This window comes from Artemia sp. Qi Xiang Cuo, chromosome 16 (assembly GCF_049724085.1).
Source record: "Artemia sp. Qi Xiang Cuo chromosome 16, ASM4972408v1, whole genome shotgun sequence".
NCBI classification, from domain to species: Eukaryota; Metazoa; Arthropoda; class Branchiopoda; order Anostraca; family Artemiidae; genus Artemia; species Artemia sp. Qi Xiang Cuo.
This window is the reverse complement of record NC_142809.1, coordinates 32689084-32711112: the sequence shown is the minus strand read 5'-3', so window position 1 is coordinate 32711112 and position 22029 is coordinate 32689084. Positions and strand designations below refer to the sequence as shown.

The following is a 22029-nucleotide window of genomic DNA, read 5'->3' as shown; positions in this document are numbered from 1 at the left end:
ATGATTTATATCCAGGGGATGTGTTATTATATCCCCTGACACTAAAGAGTTAAAGGGGTCACCGAATTCTGCGCAGTAGAATTTTGTATGGTGCAAGGCAGAGTTTGAAAGAAAAAAATCTGGAAGTGTAAATGCTTGTGGGGGTTTAGTTTCACTACTACTAGTACTATCGTTAACGTCAATGGTGGGGGTGGCATAGAATCGTCAATAGCACCACCACCAGTCTGTTCAATTGCACTAGTGAGCCCTGGTGTGAAATCACCTAATTTGCCGACTATTGCTTCCAGGCTTTTTGGGGATAGTTGATCAAGCCTGCCTGTGTTATTTTGTGACGGATTTTATTTCTTAGCACCTGGTTTAGATGCACTTGTAGTAATATCACCTAAATACTCATTAATACATCTATTTGTCCATTCCGGGTCCTCCACCATATCTATGTCACAATTTAAGTCATTTAGACCGGTCATGTCCCCAAAATAGTCATTTAGAAAGCCACTTTCCCACTCCATATTATCAACAACTAGAACATTGTCGTCTCTAAAATCCACTGGTGGTGTAACGATTGGGGCAGGTTCACTACAAATAAGTACTTCTTGAGCAGATGATGGCGCTAATTCACTCATTTTAATCTATAAAAATACAGGGTTTATTTTCTTAGTGAAATATCCAATTATTTTATAAAGTTAAAAGACCATGTCAATTTTTTATCACCCTGTCAAAATTAATTTCCCTCCTAGCATTATGTTGTCTAAATAATTACCCACTTCAATCGTATAAAGTACCCAAAGAGACATCAATGCATTGGCAAAATGTATTTCATAATGAAGAAAGACAAGCCAAGGTAAACCTGGACTAAATAAATCGCTGGAAGAACAAGAAGTTTTTGTCCCACCACCTGAACAATTAGAAGAAACAAAGTTACGGTGATATGTCTTTCATAATGACAAAAGACAAGCCGAGGTAAAAGAAGAAGTTTTTATTTTGTCTCCCTCCATTCCTCTTTTTCTATAATTACACCATGATCTAATACATGCAACTAGCTGATTTTAAATTATCAAGACTAAAAAGAAGAATCGAAGAATGCTATAACATAAAATGTAAAAAAGGAGTATCTAATTCCTAGGTTGACGCTAATTTACCGTTCGTGAACTATTTTCCTAAAATTGCTACCTTAATCATAGAAGGAGACGATTTAATAAACTATTATTATATCTTAAGAATACCTACCCTCTTCTTATCTCGTAATTGTATAAATAGAGTTTTAACATTAATTTCTCTTAACAAATGCCCAAATGATAAATATCATTTCTCCTTAAATTCTAATGTGAGATATACCTATGTGTACAAGAAACTGCTGGGTTTTTACGCATAAATTTGTTAGACCCAGAAGTGATCCGCATCTCATTATGCCAAAGAGGCGCGTTGACCAGGTTTTACTATTATTTTTATCTTTGCCACATTGACGCCACCTATGACTAATCAATACTTGAATGATAAATAATACGCTACTTGTTTAAAGCAAAAAAAGAAATTTGAAAATCTGTGAGTGTGCTATAAACCAAAATAAAAATATGAAGTTATTTGATAAATAGACTTACGTCAGAAATAGCAGGTAGGAAATTGGAAGTTATTTGTCTATCTGAATGGTGTGCAAAGCGGATTACAGTTGGTCTTATCAAGTTCAAGGATCTGATCAGGCTAGTTTCAGTGTTGTCAGGGGCGTAATTCAACTTCGATCACTTTTGGGCGGTGGTTTGATTGTCAACGTTCTGGAATTAAAATTAATTTCAGTTTTCTCACTAGGTAACTTGTAGCCTTACAGGCTTAAATCCCAATCAACCTAAGACACATAGAAAAAAAGAACGCCACTTCAGCATACGATAAAAGAAAATTTTTTTTTGACTATTAGCTTCGTTTGATATTTATTCAGAATATTAATGGGGGGTAGCGTCCCCCCCCCCAAAAAACCAAAACTCACTCCAATACCTTAACGATATTGGGTGTATTTAATGGAGACGTTTTGTCCAATTTTAGTCTTAAAAATGAGATATTTCTGTAGATCACTTAAGAAGCATTTGAACCTAAATAGCCTACATCTGTATGAGTGTCGTCAAACAAATTTTTAGATGCGATACATAAAGAAATAAAAAAAAAAACAATTTTTACTATTAGTTTCATTTGATATTTATTCAGAATATTAATGGAGGGTAGCGTCCCCGCCTCCCCCAAAACCAAAACTCACTCAATTGCATCAACGATATTGTTTATATTTAAAGGAGACGTATTGTTCAATACAAGTCTCAAAAATGAGATGTGTCTGCAGATCACTGAAGAAGACTTAGAACCTAAAAAGCCTACATCTATACGAATGTCATCAAACATATTTTAGATACGATACACAAAGAAATGAAACAAAACGATTTTGAATATTAGCTACGTTTGATATTTATTCAGAATTTTAATGGGGGGTAGCGTCCCCACCTCCCTAAAACCATAACTCACTCCAAAACATTAATGATATTGGTTATTCTTAAAGGAGACGTTTTGTCCAATTTTAGTCTTAAAAATTAGATGTTTTTATAAAGCACTTAAGAAGCATTTTGAGCCAAATAGCCTATATCAATATGAGTGCCATAAAACATATTTTTAAATACGATACATAAAGAAATAAAAAAACCTATTAGCTACGTTTGATATTTATTCAGAATATTGATGGGGAACGCTGTTCACCCCCTCTACAATAGCATAACCCAACATGGGATAAAAGAAAAAAATGTATGTTATTTTACCCAGTTACGAACGCATGAGATATTTTGCGAATTAGTTAAGAACGATTTTAGTAAAAATTGCCTATACCATCTGACACAAAACAATTGAATTTTGCATGTCAATAAAATAAAGTACGATAGTAAAAAAAATAAAGGCTAGAAGCGCTAACCTATTTCTCATGAAGCATTTCAATACAGTTCTACTCTCGTGTTTACCAGGTACTAAATAAGTACCATAAGTCATGTAACAAAGTTAAGGCACTATCTGATTAAGTTTTTTTACCCCCCCCCCACTTTCTTTTTTCCCATCCCCCTTCCTTTTCTTCAACATCCCAACTCTTTTTATCCTACACCCCTCTTCTTCCCTAATAATAGCCCATGAGTTGCAACACACGTACATTCATGTTTCGTAGTTTTTTAGCAATCGCTGACAAAGATGACAATTTTTAAATTGGATTAATCCTGTAGTGTATTTAGAAAGTAATGCCGACTAAGAGGTGTGAAGATAATTGCTATCTGTTTGTTAAAAGAGTATATGCTTTTGCGAACTAGTTAGGAGGCCTATTAGCCAAATACCCCTATACCTGGACAGCGGCCACAAACCTTACGAAAGATATGTGATCCCCGGTCAATCATAAAGCCTGATGATAGATAGTTAAAAGCCAGCTATAACGAAAAACATATCGAATAAAAAGAATAATATATATCTACTCACTCTAATCCTTTTAGAGTTCTCCATTGGAAAATGAATAAATTTAAATATGAAAGAGTTATATCAAGTAGTTTTCTTCAACTGATTCAGAAACAGTAATTCCATCTTTATTTATAGTGAAAAAACGTGAGCATAGGCCCTCCAAGTGAAAACCAGTATTTTTACAAAAAAAAAACATCTTTGGATATATGATATAAGGAAGTCAAGTTCTGACTATTGAACCCAGAAAAAAAACATGTTATAGTGATAGATGAATGAACCTGGTAAAGTGTGTACCGTCTAAACCCGTATGGTAACCCATATATTTGTCTGTAGCAATAGGTGACTGCCCTTGGTAAGGTGTGTAGGTGTGAAACTGAACACGTATTATTGTGTAATTCCTTGTATATTTCGCGTAGCAATATAGGATACTACTAATCACCTCAAACATAATTATGATAAGATACTGCTAGAGATGATCAAATGAATCCAAAGACTAAGAAATATCAAATGAATTATGAGGTCCAATTTAAAACAACCAGAAATTACTACAAACAGAAGCAGGGCTTATGCTCTTTAAACCTACTGGCCAAACTGTCATTTGCGTTTAACTAAAATTGATTTGTTTTTCATCTTGAAAATAACAAGTATTTTCAACGGACTGGCTTTTAGTTTTCAAACTTTGAGAAAAAATATAAACCACCAAAATAGTCAAAATTACTGGAAAGAAGGGGCGTCCCGAGGCTTATTTTATTGGAGGGGGGGATCTTCGTAAATTTTACCGAATTTATACCTGATTTATGCCGAATTTTCTACAGAAATCAAGAATTTTGCTAAATTTCTACTGATTTTCCAAATTTTCTGCCGAAACTTTCGCCTTCGGCGAAAATTTTACCAAAAGTTGGGGGGCGGGGCACCCCCCCAACGAATTTTGATTTTGCCTCGTCAAGCATAAAACAGGACAGGTTTACAGTATTTTTTGATTTCAATAAACTGGAAATATTTGATTGACATACTTTTTGGTTAATATTAGGATTAATTGTGAAGTTGTTTCAGTTTTTCTGCTTATGAATTAAAATATTGTAATATAATTTAAGTTTGGGACAAAATTTTAATATTCAATCAATATTTTTGATCGTCAATAGTTTTGTGCAAAAAACTTTTAATGACGTTTTACTATATAATTTAGGTTGCATGGAGTAAAGAATTATATGAATTAAAAATCTGCGCCATCTTCGGTCTTTTATAGGGCTGAACCCATCCTGAATGCCATCCCCTAAGAACCCTTGAATATACAGGCATTTTCTTCAACATTTTGTTTAAAAAAAGTATTTTATGTTACATTTTTTCCTAACTATCTGTTACCTCACTACTTAGACATCAATTGATTTCAAGTCCTATAGGAGCTAAAAACATGTGGATTGAAGACATGACATTTTCAGCCCCCCCCCCCTCAAAAAAAATCCAGAGGCCCACATGACAACCCCCCATACCCCCAAAAAGATTCAATTCGATAGACAAAACCATTCCAAAGATATTGCAGATACCCTTTTTCTTAGATTACGTACATAGTGCTAATATGGGTATATACATAGTGTCTTTCCATTTACATCACTAATTCACAATGGAACAATTACAGTCCCACAGGGGCTTAAAATATCCTAATTTTTAGTTACACTCCTCGCCCCAAGTAAAAAATTTGAGATCCAAAACATCTCTCCTTCCCTCAAAAAAACTTGAAAGTTTTAAGCTTGATCCCCCCCCCAGGTCTTTCTCAAGATACTGCATATATACTATTTTGATAACCTGGCAGTTCATGAGTGTCTTTTATCTACCTTGCTACTTAACTGTGATTAAATAAAAAAAAAGTTTTTTTCATCTGAAAGTAAGGAGCAACATCAAAACTTAAAACGAGAAGAAATTATTACTTATATGAGGGGGCTACACTCTCCTCAATACCTCGCTCTTTACGCTATGGTTTTTTTTAGACCATTTAAAAAAGCTTGTTATTCTAATTAAACGGTCCGTGTATTTAAGGGGTCGTTCTAAATGAATTGAGACAAAAAGTCTAACTCTAGCGTAAAGAGCGAGGTATTGAGGAGAGAGCCGCCCCCCCCTCATATAAGTAATAATTTTTATTCGTTTCAAGTTTTGATTTTGCTCCTTAATTTCAGATGAAAAAAAAACTTTTTTTATTCAATTTCAGATCGTTTTTAAATAATACCGGGAAATTCGGTTCCCCTTAAATGGGAAATTCCTTCTCCCCACAGACAATCCCTTTATGGAAAGTTATTCCCATGTAAAATCCTCCCCCCCCCCCCCACAAGGAAAATTCCTCTCGGGCAATTCCATTCTAGCTGAAAATTCCTCTCAAAGAATTTTGTGTGGGCGTTTCTAGGTGAAAAATTTTTCTTAGCGCACTTTCATTTGAAAATATTGTTTTTAAGATATGCCGGAAATCCCCTCCTCAATGGAAAAGTTTTCCAATAAATAGCCAGCCCCTAGTATAAGGTTGCACCCGCAGAAAATTTCCTCTGGAGACCACCCCCCCTCAAAAAAAAAAAAATTCCACCCCATGTAAAATTTTCCCCTTAAAAATCCCCCCATCAAAACCCCCCCCACCCCCAAAAAAATGTATGCATACTTCTCAATAAGAAATACTATACGTAAACAATGGGTAAATTTTTTAACTTATACTTTTCCCCAGGGGCTGTAGGGGATCGTTTTATCTTCAATAACATAGTTATTCGGCCTTTCAACTATGCTAAACAAAATAGTTATCTCAAAATTTTGATTGGACGACTTCGAGAAAAAAAGGGGGTGGGAGGGGGGCTAGTTGCCATCCAACCTTTTTATCACTTAAAAAGTAAACTAGGCCTAGAACTTTTAATTTCGGTTCAAATGAGCCATTTTTCAATATTCTAGGACTATTGTTTTGATGTGATCACCCCTGGGGAAAACAAAGAAGAAGAAGAATAAAGATGCATCTGTGATCATTCTGTTGGCAAAAAATAAAAAATTTCACATTTTTGCAGATGAGAGCTTGAAACTTCTACAATGGGGTTCGCGGATACACTGAAACTGATGCCCCTGGAAGCCCCAGTCATGGCATCCCCCAGCCACTGTGCCCAGGGCAGCTTGCCTTGGTTGCCCCCCCCTTGAGCAGCCCTACCTAATGGTAGAGATGTATACTGCCTAAGATCTAGCTGGTGAGGCTGAACCAAATTTAACATCACTGAGTTGCAATTAAAGTAATAGTTTATTGGCAAAAAATGTCCCTGGCCCCTTTGGAGATCTAGCAAATTGTTCATCTTCCTCAAAGAATACTTGAGCTTAACAAACCCAAGGTTTATAGCTAAACCAATTTCCACAAGCAACATAAACTTTAAACATAAACATTCTTTCAATTCAAAACATGAGAGATTAAATTTGCTTTATTACACAATTTTGATAGAAGTACACGATTTTTATTTACACAAAGTTTGATAGAAGTCAATAAACTCAATGAAAGGTAAAATTCTAGTTCACAAGGTTCTTGATGTCTTTTAAAGTAGCTGAGCAAGGTGAATAAAATTTTCAGAAGTGCACCCAGAGCCTTAACAATCAAATGGGAAAATATCCTGAAGCATTTACCTTCACTCTTTCCCCCTCTAGAGGGCCCTGGCCAGTGAAGTTTTCCTTTTTTATATGTTTAGCTTGGAATAAAGTGAATACATCACTTGATGTCTTTTTTTATGCTCTTCCAAATATAATAGTAAGTTAAACATGCTCCTCCAAAGTTAAAAAAAAAAAAATAAGTTAAATATTTGCAATTCAGTTATGCTATTAAGTCCATTACTTCAAAGCAATACATTTCAAAGGCATTGATTCATTCCATATACATACAATCTAACTCAAAAAGCATTTGAATTTATAAGAGTTATTCTCAAATCCTAAACATTCTTCTGATATTTATATTTAAGTGTACATTTTCTGCACAATAAACTTAGGTGTAACATAGCAATAGTGTTGTTTCCCTGTCATTTTAGCAGAAAAAAAGCAATATACAATTGCTGCTAATTTTTCTATTTGTTATCATTAGGTTACTGCAAAATTTATGAACAAAAAACATGCCCTTTCCTACAGACACCAAGAAAACATTTGATATTTTTGAATAAAGTTTAAAAATTCGAATTTTTGAGGAATTAAGATTGTTGTAAATCAGTACCTATGGAATATATTACTTTTGTATGATCAATTTATAAATGAACAGTATGTTTTCAACTACTTTGAAACCATAGTGATTTTGTGTTGGGACAAAAATAAGGTAAGAGTTAAGAATTGGACCTCTTCAGAAGAAGACATGCTAGAACAAAAAGAGACATATTTTTAGATTGCTAGTTTTAGCTTATTTTCATGATTTAGTTTGTGTTTTTGAAAATTCCTCCAGTCCCTTCCAGTGGTCCGTCTCATATAGCCTTAAGATATGTAGAAAAACTAGCATAAAAATTGACAAAAACTGATTCAAAACAGATAAAATGAGAAAAAACAAGGAAATTTGATTCTTTGGTACCTGCTGTAGGCTATATTACAAAGTGATAATTTCATCATTTTTGGGGGGTTAGTTTCTTTATACAGCCTATGGCTATAAAAGACTATTAGAGGGACTGGGGTTGAATTGCCAAAAATATAAACAAAACCATAAAAATTAGCAATCTCAAATTTTTTTTTTCTAACATGTCCCCTTCTGAAGAGGTTCAATTCTTCACCTTTACCAAAAACAGGTACCTTTTGGGACCCCTTTAAGGAGTCAAAATGAAATTTCCCCTAGAAGTAATTGTTATATTTGGAAAGAGCATAAAAAAGTATTAGCCTTAGTGATGTGTTTACTTTCCTCTAACCTAAATTATGAGAAAAATGAAAAATTGACCTTTAACTGTTATAAAAAGCACACAACCTTGCAAAACATACCTTCAGCTCAAACAAGGCACAATAAAAAAGTCTTAAGCCTCATGTCTTTGATTAATCCTAATTTATAAGGTTGCCTAAAATCATTTCTTAAGTTGGGAAAAACTTCAATATGCATAAAACTCTACCGAAAAAACACATTTTTTTAAAAACTAAATACAATGTAAAGAAGAAAACTCAAAATTAAAGATAAACGCTTCTAGTCTAAATTCAGACATGTATGGATCTTTTATGTAGGCTACATGGTAAATATTTTGTGGTTCATATTATTGACTAATGAATAAAGCAAATATACCACTTGATGCCTTATTTTATGCTCTTTACAAATATATGAGGGTAGACAGACTATAGAGTTCTTTCAAGCCCTTTGGCACAATGACAGTAATTCCACTTTTCTAGCATTTAAATGTTTCACTTATTGGACGTTTAATGTTGTCATTTACTTTTACTTCAATTTGAGAATATTCTGGCTATATGAAAATTATTTATTTTGGCTATCGAACAAAGTTATATAGATTAAAAAAGAAAACTCGAAAATTCTCAAAAAGGAAGATTCTTTGAAGTAAAATTCCCAGAAAAATATTCTAGTTAGAAAAGGCAGCTGACCAATAATCTAAATCTTCACACTAAAGTTTCTTTAAGTGTATCAGAATGGAATTTTAATCTATATATGAAGAGTAAAACCCCTCAAAATTACAAACATCATTGTAAACATTCCATAAAAAATAGTGTTGTCTTTAAATTTTATGTGAATAAGAACAACATTTTACCCAAATTCAAATAAATTGACTTATTTGTAGGATGTACCTGACAATCTTATTAGAAAAAAAAACAGCTTAATCAAAGTGTAATGATTGCCCTTTTTGTTACTAGTTAATTAACTGAAACAAACATCACATCCTCAAGTCTAGTAAAAGAATAGCAGTTTTTTACTACAAAGCTGACAAACTCAATATAATATTAGTACAATTGTAGCAAAACTTAGTACTTTTTGTTATCTTATTTACCGTTTGAAAGTTAGATACACGCTTTTTATGTAATTACCTAAACATAATCAATTGAAATGGATGTGACAAAAAGTTTTTTTTAACTGTACGTTAAAACCAATAATCTTTATTAAATTGTAAGCAACAAAATTCATGCTGAATATGAAAATAATTTTGACTATTAATAAATTGTTCAAGTTATTTGGAATGATTGTCAAAAACTTGTTCAAGTAAAAATAATCATAGTCAGAAAAATTATGTGGTGAGAGAGGAAGGAGAGGGAGTAGCAATAGGAGCATTGTTTTAGTCTTTACTAGAGCATGTAGCAAACTCAGCAAGTTATTCTCTATGTATTAATTACAAGTACTGCTTGCAGCCATACTCTTTCCTCTCTGTCCTTTGTTCTCTCTCTCTTCCCTGTTCTCATATATAGAAATTGCTTGAAATTTTGCTTGTTATAACGGTTTCCCATTGCCACTTCGTCCCCCAAGCTAAGTTCTATTTTATTTTATTAAATGAAATAACAAACGGAAATTAAATAAACAATCAATGCAAATTAACAAACAGTAGATATTAATGTAAATGAATAAATAAATCTTAAAACGCGTGAAACTTAAACTGAATAGGCAAGTCAAGCTTAAAACAAACAAAAATCACTAAAAACAAGAGTTTGGGTATTGCCTCCTTCTCTCACTGTAAAAGTCTAAAACCTACTCTGCCATAGGTGCTTTACTGAAAACTATATGTGTCTTGAACAGTTTTAGAAAGTAAAACCAAAATCAAATTGAATATTTGATGTATAATGATATTAATTGTTGAAAGATCCATCAGTCCAAGAATTTAATTCACTGTAATTTTATTTTTATTTTCAATCCTGTAAGCACTGGAAAAGAAAATATTTGTAATACAATTTGTTTTCAGTTAAGCACCAATGATGCAGTAGACTTTCGGTTTTTATTTACAGTTAAGGAAAGGGGCAGTATCCAAACTTTAGTTTGTAGTGAAACTATATTTGTCTTGAACAACTTTAGAAAGAGCTAATAAATTAAACTGAATATTTTATGTATAATGATATTAATTGCTGAGAGCTCATCAGTTCAAAATTTTACTATAATTTTATTGCTTATTTTCAATATTAAGTAGAAAAGAAAATATTTGTCGTAAAATGGGTTTTCAGTAAAGCTCCAATGATTTTAGACTTTTACAGTGAGAGAAGGAGGCGAAACCCAAACTCTTGTTTGTAGTGATTTTTGTTCGTTTCAAGCTTTATTTGCATATTCAATTTAAGTTTCACTTGTTTTAAGTTTTATTTATTCATTTACATCAATATCTACTGTTTGTTAATTTGCATTTATTGTTTATTTAATTTCCATTTGTTATTTTATTTAAGGTAAAAGTTTTCAGTAAAGTTCGAATGATGCAGTAGATTTTAGATTTTTACAGTGAGAGAAGGAGGTGATACCCAAACTCTTGTTTGTAGTGATTTTTGTTTGTTTCAAGCTTGATTTGCATATTCAATTTAAGTTTCACTCGTTTTAAGATTTATTTATTCATTTACATCAATATCTATTGTATGATTGTTTGCATTGATTGTTTATTTAATTTCTGTTTGTTTTAAATTTCATTTATACTTCAATAGCAAATTTTTTTATTTTTTTTAATTTAATTTTCATTTTCAATCTAAGCATTACTTGCTTTAAGATCTGTTTATTCATTTATATTATTACTTGTTTTATGCTTTTTGCTAGAATTGTTTATTTAATTTCTGTTTGTTTTGGGTTTCATTTATCCTGTAATAGTAATTTCTGGTCATTTTGATTTGTATCTTTAGTTTAAAATGGCCTTTACTTTTTGTTGAAAAACTTATTTCTTGGAAAATATTTTTTAATTAATTAAAAACCAAATCTATATAATACAGACATCCAACTGAAATAACGTTTTGGCACCAATCAATTTGGCTGTCATCATATCAGACAAAAGGATATCTTGTCCTTTTTTTTACCATTATAAGATAGGGCACATAGACATCTGTCTGTATCACATACTTTTTTCTGTGATACATGGCATTGTAATTTTGGTTGCACTTTTTGGTCAGAGCATGCCAGAACCTGTTTGCACACAACCATGCATTAATACAGCTAAGACAAAATTCAAAATAGAAAAACGTGAGGTAGGCCATATGAGCTAAAATTAGGAATTAAATACTTTGCTACCTTGAAAATAGTTGTTTCTCAAGGTTTGCTGGCCTAGGCCTAAACTAAACACAAAATGTATTCCACATTCAACAAACTAGGCTATATTTTCTAAATTTTCATAAAGGCAGGTGTGCCAGTCAGGGGGGGGGGGAGCCTTCCCCCCCCCGTGATTTTTAAATATACCTTCTTATTTCCAATTTGTTGCTATTTTCTATTTTAGCTATGTGCTGTATTTAACCAGCAAGACAGGCTCTGGTTGTCTTTATTTGACAGGAAGGTGCCCAATGGATATTCTTAAAAAAAATTACATTCTATGGAATCTAAAAATAATATCCAACTACACTTAGTATCAAGATAAAATATCATTCTAGACAGATAATAAAATTTCAAAGACTCTTACATCTTTATCTACCTAGCTGAACATTTAACTGTCTATGTAATATACAGAATATCTACCTAGTTGGATAATAATGTAGCTTAGTGTTTTTGATATATATCCAACTAGGCAGATAAGAAGATTCTCTAAGCAGCTTGGGGTTAATATCCAACTAGCCAGATAAATTGTTTCTCCTAGGCAGAGAGAATATCTACCTAGTTGGATAATAATGTTCCTTAGTGTTTCTGATATATATCCAACTAGGCAGATAAGAAGATTCTCTAAGCAGTTTGGGGTTAATATCCAACTAGCCAGATAATTCATTTCTCTTAGGCATAGCATGAACATCTAACTAGCTGGATAATACCAAGTCTTAACACTCCTGATATATATATCTAACTAGGAGGATAAGTAAATTCTATTATGCAGTTTTGGGATAATATCCAACTAGTCAGATAAATTGTTTCTCTCAGGCACAGCAAGAATATCTAACTAGGTAGATAATACTGAGTCTTGGATCTTCTGACATAGGCTATATTTAACTAGGCAGATAAATAAAATCTCATGCAATCCGATGACAATATCCAAGTAGCTAGATAATTAATTCTCTTAGAATAAGCATTGACATTTAACAAGGTGAATAATGAAGTAGCCTATCAAAGTCTTTCTGATATATAAACAGATAAGTAGACAATAAATTTTCTGGTAAAATTCTACTTTAGTTACTTTTGGCTATCTTGGAAAGGAGTTGGGTTAGGAAAATGAAACTTTCAGGGATGGATGTACATGCTAAGGTATGTCCCGGGAAGGTACTTTGATGTACCTACCTCCACTCCTCCCCCCTCTATATAATGAGAAATTACTGCACATTACTAGTTGTTGTAGCTCACATTTCATCCTATGTTACTATCATAATTATAAATCACTACTTACCTTACACAACTTCACCTTTTAACCTTAATCATTAAAATATATTTCATAATCCTATTTTCATTTAAGTCATCCCTTTAAACTTATTTACTATCTAGCTGACATTGCTTATGGAACCCATTTATGATGTCACAACTTTGCTTATCATAACCCCTTTAACAGTAGCATGCAGGTGCAATGGGGTAGAAGACAACTCTGTGTTGATAAGCCATTTAAACTTTAGTATTGAGGAGGGGCGACCCTTCATATCTGGAATAAATCTGCCAAAACTAATATGCCAATTGTGTTTTGATTTTTCATGCACTATGAGCCAAAATCAAACCAGCATTAGTTGAAAAACGTTCAGAAATTAAATAAAAAACAAGTTTTAATAACTGAAAGTAAGGAGTCACATTAAAACTTAAAATGAACAATAATTATTCTGAATATGAAAGGGGCTGTCCCCTCCTCAACCCCTAGCTCTTTACGCTAAAGTATCGTAAGAGCAAGGTGTGGAGGAGTTGACAGTCCCTTTCATATACAGTATAATTGCTGTTCATTTTAAGTTTTAATGTCACTCCTTACTTTCAGTTCAAAAAACACTTGTTTTTATTACTTAATCTCATAAAGACGATACTTTTTTCAGCATATGAAGAACCGTGTATATTGCAATTATATCTGTCTGGTTTACATGCAAAGTAACACAAGAGACAAAAATTAACGTACAAGAGAGAAGTGAAGAATTATGGTATACAAAGTAAAATTTGGCAGGGATAGTCACTAGTAATAAATCACTAGGGGTGGCAACATGATTGGATGATTTTTGGGGATTTGGGGAATCAAATTTTTTTTGGGGTGGCACATAGATATTTGGGGAAATCCCCAAAAATTTGGGAATAGTGCAAGCCCTGCTTAATTTCTAATCAGGAAAATCGAAATACTTAAACCAAGCGAGAAAAGAAAAGCTTCATCTTTGCAGTTGACGCAATAAAGAATTGCCGCAAAATTAATTCAAAGTCAACCAAACACCACCGCCTTTTCTGGTGGCGCACCAGCAATGTTATGATACTTCAGCAGCAGTCAACCGAACCTCTCGTTGGCAGCATTTGGTTGATGCGCTAGCATGGTGCTGGGGTCCAGGTAAGACACAGAGAGCTACAAACATCAGAATCAACTTTAGAGGACAAGTTATGTCATGGGAAGATGTTTTTGAAATCCCCCTTTGCCCCAAACTCAAAATTTTCCAAAATTCTACTTTAGAAGCTTTTTAAATATTTCTAAAGCACTAATAGATAGAGCGCTACAAATATCAGAATTGACTTCAGAGGACACATTATATCAAAGGAAGAGGTTTTTGAAATCCCCCTTCCCCCCAAACTCAAAATTTTCTAAAATTCTACTTTAGAGGATTTTTTAAATATTTCTAAAGCACTAAGACATAGAGCGCTATAAACATGAGAATTGACTTTAGAGGACAATTTTAGTCATGGGAAGAAGTTTTTGAAATCTCCCTTTGCCCCAAACTCAAAATTTTCCAAAATTCTACTTTAGAACCTTTTTTAAATATTTGTAAAGCGCTAAGACATAGAGTGCTACAAACATCAGAATCAACTATAGAGGACAATTTATGTTATGGGAAGATGTTTTGAAATCCCCCTTCCCCTCAAACTTAAAATTTTACTTTAGAAGCTTTTTTAAATATTTCTAAACAGCTAAGACATAGGGTGCTACAAACATCAGAATCGACTTTAGAGGACAAATTATGTTATGGGAAGATGTTCTTAAAATCCTCCTTCCCCCCAAACTCAATATTTTCCAAAATTCTACTTTAGAAGCTTTTTTAAACATTTCTAAAGTGATAAGACATAAAGCGCTACAAACATGAGAATCGACTTTAGAGGACAATTTATGTCATGGGAAGATGTTTTTGAAATCCCCCTTCCCCCCAAACTAAAAATTTTCCAAAATTCTACTTTAGAAGCTTTTTTAAACATTTCTAAAGAGCTATGACAAAGAGCACTACAAACATCAGAATTGACTTTAGAGGACAATTTATGTCATGGGAAGATGTTTTTGAAAATCCCCTTTGTCCCAAACTCAAAATTTTCCAAAATTCTACTTTAGAAGCTTTTTTAAATATTTGTAAAGTGCTAAGACATAGAGCACCACAAATATCAGAATCAACTTTAGAGGACAATTTATGTCATGGGAAGATGTTTTTGAAATCCCCCTTCCCCCCAAACTCAAAATTTTCTGAAATTCTACTTTAGAAGCTTTTAAAATATTTCTAAAGCACTAATAGATAGAGTGCTAAAACACACGTTATCCCATGGGAAGAGATTTTTAAAATCCCCCCTTCCCCCAAACTCAAAATTTTCCAAAATTCTACTTTAGAAGCTTTTTAAATATTTCTAAAGCACTAATTGATAGAGTGCTACAAACATCAGAATTGACTTTAGAAGACAAGTTATGTCTTGGGAAGATGTTTTCAAAATCCCCCTTCCCCAAAACTCAAAAATGTCTAAAATTCTACTTAAGAAGCTTTTTAAATATTTCTAAAGCACTAATAGATAGAGCACTACAAATATCAGAATCGACTTCAGAGGACAAATTATGTTATGGGAAGATGTTTTTGAAATCCCCCTTCCCCCCAAACTCAAAACTAAACTTCCCAAACTTCCAAAAACTAACAAACAAGTATGTGTCCAATAAGAGAGTCATGCATACTCCTGCCATTTACCCATGCCTCAGCTATTTAAAAATTTGCCTCTCAAATACTTGGACTATCTGTCTTGGCTTTTCTCTGTCTACAATTGGCCATGTCTTGATGCAACCTAAGCAACCTACTGCAAAATACTTGATAACTTTAATTCAAAATCAACAGACTTGGTTGAGTCCAATTCTGATATTTGTAGCACTCTATGTCTTAGCTCTTTACAAATATTTAAAAAAGCTTCTAAAGTAGAATTTTGGAAAATTTTGAGTTTGGGGCAAAGGTGGATTTCAAAAACATCTTCCCATGGCATAAATTTCCTCTAATGTTGATTCTGATGTTTGTAGTGCTCTATGTCTTAGTGCTTTAGAAATATTTAAAAAAGCTTCTAAAGTAGAATTTTAGAAAATTTTGAATTTGGGGGGGAAGGAGGAGTTCAAAAACTTCGTACTAAGATAAAACATGGCCTTTTAAGTCGGTTCTGATTTTTACAGAAGTATCTATTATTGTTTTAGAAATATTTTGAATGCCTTTAAAGTAAAGTTTTTGAAAATTTTGAGTTTGGGTGGAAGGGGGATTTCAAAAACATCTTCCCATAACATAATTTGTAATCGAAAGTCAATTCTGATATTTGTAGCGCTCTATCTACTAATGCTTTAGAAATATTTAAAAAGCTTCTAAAGTGGAATTTTGGAAAATTCTGAGTTTGGGGCAAAGGGGGATTTCAAAAATATCTTCCCATGACATAACTTGTCCTCTAAAGTTGATTCTGATGTTTGCAGTGCTCTGTCTTACCTAGACCCCAATACCATGCCATAGCATCAACCAAATGCCACCACCAAGAGGCTTGGTTGACTGCCACTGAAATGTCACAACATTGCTGGTGCAGCACCAGAAGAGGCGGCAGTGCTTGGTTGACTTTGAATTGATTTTGTGGCAGTTCTTTATTGGGTCAACCACAAAGTCGAAGCTTTTCTTTTCTTGTGTGATTTAAGTATTTTGATTTTCCTGATTAGAATCAAGCAGGGCTTGCACTATTCCCAAATGTTTTGGGGATTTCCCCAAAAATCTATGTGCCACACCAAAAAAAATTTGGTTCCCCAAATCCCCAAAAATCATCCAATCATGTTGCCACCCCTAGTGATTTATCACTAGTGACTACCCCTGCCAAATATTACATTGTATACCATAATTCTTCACTACTCTCTTGTACATTAATTTTTGTCTGTTGTGTTACTTTGCATATAAACCAGACGGATATAATTGCAATATACATGGTTCTTCATATGCTGACAAAAGTATTGTCTTTATGAGATTAAGTAATAAAAACAATTTTTTTTTTAACTGAAAGTAAGGAGTGACATTAAAACTTAAAACAAACAGCAATTGTACCATAGGGTAAAGGCACCGATGACTTGACAGTGCAATTTTGGAACCACTGTTGAAATTTTCCTTCAAAACGGGATAGCTCTGCTTAGCCGTGACTTAGAGCGCCATCTCTTGGAGCCGTTGTTATATTTTGTTGGTGCAAAACGTGGACACTATATCCAGTACAACCAGATAAGAAAAGAACATTCAATTCGGTCAGTTTCTTGTTTTTGACGCAAAACGAGGTCCCAACAAATTTTCAGATTTGTGACGTTCAAATTATCATCGATTGATTATTTATCGCCAGAAAAAAATTTGGTAAGTATTAATGTGTCAAGACGCATATGGTTTTTTTGGAAATGTCGCTAAAGGAGCTTTTTTCTTCGTAGAATCAATTAAAACTGTCGACGGGAATTGTATTGTCAAAACTAGGTTCCAAGTGTTGAAAATTCTTGTTCGATGTAGTGGAATACCAGGTGGACTAAAAATGTTCCTTCAGCCGCATTCAAGCGTAAATATCGGCTTCTATCAAGGGATTTATTTCTTTGGTGAATATCTCGTAGTAACCTTGTCAAAATTTTGGACAGACAGCAACAGGCCCTGTCGAAATATAGGTGACTTTGTTGAAACTTCACTGAACATGTAAAACAGATGAGAAATAATAGGTGTCGAAATTCCAGGATCCACTGACAAAACCATAGGCACCATAGCTGTCAAATCTACAGGTGCTTTCTGTGCAACGAGAGATTTTGATGATTATTATTCATAATAATAGCCTATTTCAGATGAAAGAACATTTAAACAAAAGGTTTTTTTTTAAACTTTGAAGTTTTACTTACAGACCCTGGATTTTTCAATCATCTGAGGAACTGCCGCTTGGCCTCATACCATGCCGGGGTGTAAATTGCTATGGGGCAGGGGGGGGCAGTTGACCCCCCAAGACCTCGTTTTGCCCCCCCCCCCAGATTTTTTTGGATTATACCCTTATTTATCCTTCATCCGAATAAAAAATACAAATTTTATTGAATACAAAATCTTATACAAAATGATGCGTAGGCCTATGTTTTGAACGAAACTAAGAATGTGCATATGAAAATAAAATCCACTAAATCAAATAAACTTCTTCGATTTCTTGAAATCAACTCCCATTTTCCTAGACCCTATCCCTTCCGAAATGCTAGTGAAACAATTTTGTTATACTAAATTTGTTATACTCACTACTATTTGTATTTAATAATGTGTATTAAAATTTTTTGTACTAATTTTGTTATACCAAATACTACATACTTGAAACGATTTTGTTAGTTTTATTACCTCTACTTTTTGCATATTCTTTTATACTTTTATACATTAAATAAAGTTGAAGAAAAACAAAGAAACAAGAATATACATGTCAAATACACCAGGTTCCCCCCACAAGTATTCCCCAAGTATTTAGACGGGTGTCGAATTGGGTTCTGACTTGCATTGAAAACAGGTAACTTTTTTGTTGTGTCAAATTTGTAGGTGAAAATGCTCTAATTTTCAGAAAATTGGAGTTTTGTACCCTTTCCAGACAAAACTTCAAACTTCTCACCAAACAGTTAGATTCCTAGATGTTTTTCCTACATACTGAAACCCTTTTCATACCGAAAGTCTTTAAATTAAGACTTCTAGAGTAGAAAAACTGGTTTTTTATAAAAACTATCGAATCATCGGTTTGTCACCCAATACGGGTGTTGAATGGGGTTTCAAATTGCGTCGAAAACAGGTAACTTTTGTTGTGTCAAATTTGTTGGTGAAAATGCTCAAATTTCGAAAAATTGGAGTTTTATGCCCTTTCCAGACAAAACTTCAAACTTCTAATGAAACTGTTAGATTTTTAGATGTTTTTCCTACATACTAAAACCCTTTTCAAACCGAAAGTCTTTAAATTAAGACTTCTAGAGTACAAAAACTGTTTTTTTACAAAAACTGTCAAATAATCGGTACCTTTACCCTACATGAAAGGGACTGTCCTCTCCTCCATGCCTTGCTCTTTATGTTACTTTAGCATAAAGAGCTAGGGGTTGAGGAGGGGACAGCCCCTTTCATATACAGAATAATTATTGTTCATTTTAAGTTTTAACGTTGCTCCTTACTTTCAGTTAATAAAACTTGTTTTTTATTTAATTTCTGAACGTTTTTCAACTAATGCTGGTTTGATTTTGGCTCACAGTCCATAAAAAATTAAAACACCATTGGCATATTAGTTTTGGCAGATTTATTCCAGATATGAAGGGTTGTCCCTCCTCAATACCTTGCTCTTTATGCTAAAGCTGTAAGCACTTTTAAAAAAGCTTCCTATTCAAATTAAAAAGCCACTGTGTTTCAATTTTAGTAAACGGTCAAACTTTAGCATAAAGAATAAGGTATTGAATCCTTCATATATGGCATAATTTCTGTTTGTTTTTCAAATAATGCTGCTAAATCTGGCTCACCCTCTATGAAATATACCCCTCCCCCTCACAGAACTCCTCCATGGAAATTTTATCCAACATAAAGTGCACCTCCCCCCTGTCAAATTCCCTCCAGACAATTCTTTCTTTGCTGAGACTCCCCCCTCTCTGTAAAATTGCTTGTGGACAATTCACCCTGACAAATTCTCCTTAGCATTTTTACATTGGAATAAGACTTTAATCTATATATTGGTTTCTTGGCCACTCCAGAAATGCCCCCTTCTGTGGAAATTATTTCCCAGAAAACAAAACACACAAAAAAAAGTCCTGGAACATCTCTATATAAAAAATTTGGCAAAGAGAATGTAAAACAATTAAAAAGAATTTCATATAGTAATTTTGTCAATACCCCCCCCCCCCAGTGTAACATTTCCCCCCCAAAGGAAAATTCTCTCCTTAGAAATCCAACCCAAGCACAACTTTCCCCCTGGCTAAGGTGCATCTTTGCACTTTTAAACATTTTATGGAGTCTGTAACTACAGGAAGTCTATGCTGGTGTTTCAATAAACTCAACAGAAACTTTATGAGTTCAAGGACCAATAAAAATATCTTCTCATAACATAATTTTTCCTCTAAAAACAATTTGGATTTTTTACAGGTCTATCTCTTGTCAAATCCTTTCCCTAACTAAAAGTTTAAATGGCTTATCAACACAGAGTTGTCTTCTACCCCATGGCACTTGCAGGCTACTTTAGTCCCACAGAGTGAAGCAAAAGGAAAAGGGCTAAATAGTATCACAAACAGGTTCCATAAGCAATGTCAGCTAGATAGTAAATAAGTTTAAAGGAATGACTGTTAAATGAAAATAGGATTTTGGAATATATTTTATAGAACAAGGTTAAAAGCTGAAGTTGTGTAAGGTAAACAGTGATTTATAATTATGATAGTAATATAGGATGAAATGTGAGCTAAAACAACTAGTAGGCTAATGTGCAGTAATTTACCATTATATAAAGGGGGGAGGAGTGGAGGCAGGTACTTCAAAGTACCTTCCCAGGACATACCTTGGTAGAATGTAAAACGAAATCATATTATTGAGTTAAGACTAAAGTGAATACACCATTCAATGCCTTTTCTTATGCTGATTACAAATATAATAAGCATTTCTATCGGAAATGAATTTCGGCCCCCCCCCCTATATAGGCCAATTCAGGGTTAGGTTAGGTATAACCTAAATAAGAGGGGGGGGCTGAAATTCATTTCCAATAGAAATGCTTCTTATATTCGTAATTAGCGTAAAAAAAGGCATCAAATGGTGTATTCACTTTACTCCTAACTCAATAATATGATTTCGTAGAACTTTACCCATACCTTAGCATGTAGATCCATCCCTGAAAGTTTCATTTTCCTAACCCAACCCCTTTCCAAGATAGCCAAAAGTAACTAAAGTAGAATTTTACCAATTTTCTTTCCAATATAATAATAATATCCAGCTAGGCCTATAATTAGTTCCTCTGGAATTACTTGATAAAATCCAACTAGCTAGATAAAAATTATTTTAGGAAACTGTAAATTATCCAACCATAAATCTATTTCTTCAAAAATGACATCATAATTGATGCAGCGTTGCGGACTACTAACCTTTCAAGTGAATGAAGACTACTGCCTGGAAAGAATAATTTTGCTCAAAAGCACTGAAGTTTAAAATATTTATGGCAGGCGCCCCTCCTCCTCTTCTGATCATTTCCAATTCATTTGGGAATTTATGTAGCTCCTTTTATGACCGTTGAACCTTATCAACATTGCTTTTAATTGTCTTATGCATTTGAAATAAAGATTTAGGAGGACTCCCAAATAAGCTGAACCGCTAAATGATGATTTAAATCTTAAAAAATCAATGTTTTGTAGGTTAAAGGTAGTACTCTAATAGTGATTTACATGTTTTATCTTATTTCAGAACTTTTATTCACCTTCAGTCACATATATTATTGACTAAACTGTAGTCAAGTCACTTACCACAGTCAATAATTAAACTGTTCCTGCTTACATTCTTTGGTTTCTTCTATAGTTAATTGTTAAGGACTTGAGCCAACAAAATTTATGGAAACAAAATTTTATTTTCCCTTCTTCCAACCTAGGATTAAACCTTGGTTGTGCAAGAGAATCTCTTTTTCAATAGAATTTATTTCTCCTCTCCCTTTCTTGATTTTTTTGGCAATTTGTATATGACACATGTAGCTTTTTTGGTACATTCCAAACAAGTGTCTATCTGTTTGTAAAATTATTGCTACTAAGGCTACATTAGTTCCTGAGCTTTCCAATCAGCAGTCTTTGTTTTAGTTAGGTTTTCAGATAAGTGAGCTTGGAAAATTTTGTTCAGCATACGCACTTCAATACAGCAAAGCACACTCAGGCGGCTTGGTTCTACGGTGAGTTGTTGGTAATAATAACCACTTCCACATTTTGAGCAGATCTGTGCAAGAAAAATTATAATGCTCATTTGGTTGCGGTTAACCAGTTGAATGCTGATAAGGTACTGCTTTGCAAGCTCCTTATGTGGAAAATGTATTTGGCCTAAGCTGTATACAATTATGGACGAGTTAATTTACTAGTTTAATAGACACGCGAGGAATGACAAGTGAGTTTACCACAAATTTTC

General features: G+C 33.5%; 1 protein-coding gene across 2 annotated transcripts in view; it reads right to left on the bottom strand.

Annotated features, from left to right (window-relative positions):
• The window catches only part of abo (de-etiolated protein 1 abo), a 40536-nt gene extending 19594 nt beyond the window's left edge, over positions 1 to 20942 (bottom strand). Inside the window, exon 1 of one of the 2 annotated variants that reach the window (XM_089102158.1) lies at positions 20895 to 20942. The gene's annotated coding sequence lies outside the window, so the exon portion shown is untranslated. Of the gene's footprint in view, positions 1 to 1598; positions 1761 to 20894 lie in introns of those variants that run through there. The other variant, XM_089102157.1, reaches the window with a different exon arrangement.
• Between the last annotated feature and the right edge of the window lie 1087 nt (positions 20943 to 22029).